The following is a 3,718-nucleotide window of genomic DNA, read 5'->3' as shown; positions in this document are numbered from 1 at the left end:
CATGTGTTCTGGGGTTTTATTGGTTGGTAGGCTCTTAATGGCATCTTCTAATTCCTTGCTTTAAATTGTGTATGTCCTCCTGATTCACTTTGGATAGATATTACCTCTCAAGAAATTTTTTGATGTCTTTGAGATTTTCTATTTTATTGGAGTATGAATTTTCAAAATAGTTTCTAATTATCTTCTGTATTTCAGTAGTGTCCTTATGTTCTCTGTCACCACCAGAGGGTGCTGTGGGACTGCCTTTTTGCCCCACACAATTGTTCAGTTAGGACTATTCACTCAAAGGAGACTTAATCTTGTTGGTGGATGCTGTGTTCCCTGATAAGGACCCAGCAGCTGTGTACTGTCTGGATTGACTGAGTACCTGGAGCAGAGGCTTTTCTCTCACTTCATTGGGTGCTTTCTGCCAGGGTTCTGCAAGGAGGAAAGCAACTTCATTCTTTCTCACTCTGCATTGTGTGTTGCACTCCAGCACCAGGGCTCAGAGAGCAACTGTGGGTAACTGTGATGGAGAAAGAATTGCATGAACAGCCCTCCTCTAGCAGAGGGTAAACAATTAAAGGTCACCTACAGCAGCCCAGCCCCAATGTGACACTCAAGAACTGTGTCCACTCTAAACTGGAGTCCTCCTGCACCTCCTCATTACTGCTCTGGTTGACATCAGTCTTTACCAAGTATCAATTCTTAGTTGAAATTAACCACTCAGTCCCAGAATAATGACAAATTTTTCTCCTCCCCTAACTTCATTCCCTACTCCAATCTGTGTTTGCAGTTTCCCTTTCAAGGTTGTATTGAGTCAACTGCACTCCATCTCTGCATCTCCTGAATCACCTGCCAGACTCACCTACTCCAGGATCAGCAGCTTTAGTGTCAGCAGATCCTACATACAATGGTACTATGCTATTCAGCCTCATGAAAAGTATCAGGGTTCTGGGGTCCCCAGGCACTTGCCTGGAACACAGATGCCTGAATAAGTACAAGTGTTCTGCACATCTCTGAGCTGCAACCTAAGGATAAGCTGATTATTATGCAGTGCATGGCATGACAGCTCTAAGATTCATTCAGTGTTATTATCCCACACAGAAAAGAGAGATAACCCTACTCTGTGTTATCTATGGTGCTAAAAAGTCAAAAACTAGAATATCAAATGCATGATGTATGTTCAGTGGACATTTTTAGTGGATTTCTGATATATATAATAATAAAATAGTATAAATCATATATAATCATAAATTACCCAAGGTTCTATGAAGATCATATGTACGCAAGGTAAAAGTACAACCAATCCCAACTTGATATGCTTGTGACTTTCGGGTGATGCCTTGTTATATTTTCAATGAGTATGTATAAATGGTTCCAAGTTCCCATGGCAAGAATAGTGTGGTTTGCTGATAATGGACCACAAAGTTATCCACACACTAATCTCTGGATTCTATTAATATGCAAGGATGTATGATAAAGTGATAATGAATCAGTCATGGAATTAATGTTACTAATCATCTCACATTAGGGTCAGCAGATAATCCTGGAATTTACCTGGAGACAGTGGGATCATGAGAGTCCTTAGGAGTGGAAGAGAAAGATGAAGAAACTAGTGTGGTATGTTTGAGAAGGTATTCATTCAGGATTTCTGGCTTAGAAGATGGAGGCAGTGACTACTAGCCAAGAAATGTGGGTGACCCTAGAATTTGGAAAATCAAAGAAGACAGATTTTCCCCTGGAGTCTCCAGAAAGTAGCATAACCCTAGCACCACCCTGGAGTTATCCCAGTGAGATCCCTGTCACTCTAAAGTAAAGTAAATGTAAAGTAAATAAATTTTCTTGGCTCATGCCTCCTATCTTATAGTCATTTCAATTATAGATATATATCCCCAATTTTCCCCCACAGCCCAATGGACCAGTATTTGGAGAAAAGTCATTCATTTGATCAGGTTTATGTAAACTCTAACTTGGGGTGTTGGGGTTGGTCTTAGGTCAAGTGACTTAACCAACTCAGTGAACTTACATCCTGGAAATATGGACATAATGAGAGGACATGAAAGAAAGATTCATTATGATTCTCTGAGTTAATTTTCCTAAATGATCTCAAACAGTGAGAATGTTCAGCTCCACGCTCTTTTTCATGGCACTTTTCAATTCAATGATTGATACCTGGTAAATTTTGGGTGGAAAAAACAAACAGCCAAATTACCATATCAATATCACTTTAGTAGTGAGATTGATCTGAGCACAGTACTGGACACAGAAATATCTGCACCAGTATTTCTAAGATTCAAATAAAAAGGTAAAAAGGCAGAGTCACTACCCAAGAGAATTCTAAACTTCATCTGAACAGGAGTGGGCAGAGGAGTGAATCCTGTGTCACTAAGGTGAACTCAGCAACTATGCTCTTCTGCAGAGCCCCAGCACCTGCTTCCTCCCAGGTTCTTCCCATCACGCAAATAAAAACATCAGCACCCTCCAGACCTGGTCTTGCATCATTCCAGGCCCAGAAGAAGTGCAGCCAGTGAGGGGTAGTGGGTGGAGGCATATTTGCATAAGCTGTTCCACCTTAAAGACACTGGGGAGGGATAAGAAAGGCTGGAGGCAGCCCACACCAGCTCAGGACTCAGGAAACTGTCCAACATGGTTGGGACTTTTATCCTTCTTATGATGCTAACTTACTGCCCAGGTAGGGACAGACCTCTGTGCCCCATGGCAGACTTCTATCCTGGGTCTATTACTCATGGGCTCAGATCCCCAAACACATGCACCCAGGCCCTAACTTCCACTATGATGTGTCTGTGTTTACAGGGTCCCTCTCCCAACCCGTGCTGACTCAGCCACCCTCTGCATCTGCCTCCCTGGGACAAACAGCCAAACTCACCTGCACCCTGAGCAGTGGCTACAGTAATTACAAGGTGGCCTGGTACCAGCAAAGCCCAGGGAAGAGCCCTCAGTTTGTGATGCGAGTGGGCACTAGTGGCATTGTTGGATCCAAGGGGGATGGAATTCCTGATCGCTTCTCAGGCTCAGGCTCTGGCCTAGATCGGTACCTGACCATCCAGAACATCCAGGAAGAGGATGAGAATGTCTACCACTGTGGGGCAGACCATGGCAGTGGGAGCAACTATGTGTAACTCACAGTGACACAGACAGAGGGGAAGTAAGACAAAAACGACCAGACTGATGGGGCCTGTTACACTTCACTTCCCAGTGTCCTGACTCAAAGGACAGAAGGAGCCTCCTGACCCTGAATAATAATTTCTACCTTCCCAGATATTTTACAAATTTAATTCACATTAATTATTCCCCACATACAAACATGTTTTTAGAAGTGTTTGAAACACTGAGTGTATTAGGACATGTTTGTTTCTTCTCAATCATGAGTCTGCTGACAAAAATTTATTTTGGAGATTGTAAAGCTTTTTTCAGATGTGTTCATCATACAGCCCTTTTGTCATTATTTTGTGTTACTTTTGTCTATATTCAGCAATGAGGAATATTCTTCACTGTGATGGGATTTATTTTGGTTCAAATTTTTTTAATTGATTTTATCTTTTAAATACATGACAGTAGAATGCATCACAATTCTTATTACACATATAGAATGATTTTTCATATCTCTATTTGTATATAAAGTATATTCACAACAATCCATATCTTTATACATGTACTTTGGATAATGATGTACATCACATTTCTCCATCATTGCTAACCCCCTGCTCCCTCCCTT

General features: G+C 41.7%; 1 gene segment (V, D, J or C); it reads left to right on the top strand.

The window, feature by feature from the left end:
* The first annotated feature begins 2,604 nt into the window (after window positions 1–2,604).
* On the top strand, window positions 2,605–3,122 carry LOC308643382 (immunoglobulin lambda variable 9-49-like). The segment is given in 2 exons: window positions 2,605–2,674; window positions 2,797–3,122.
* Window positions 3,123–3,718: the final 596 nt, after the last annotated feature.

The sequence above is a fragment of the Spermophilus citellus genome (assembly GCF_964194105.1).
Source record: "Spermophilus citellus genome assembly, chromosome: 3".
Lineage (NCBI taxonomy): Eukaryota > Metazoa > Chordata > Mammalia > Rodentia > Sciuridae > Spermophilus > Spermophilus citellus.
This window is presented reverse-complemented; position numbering and strand designations above follow the sequence as displayed.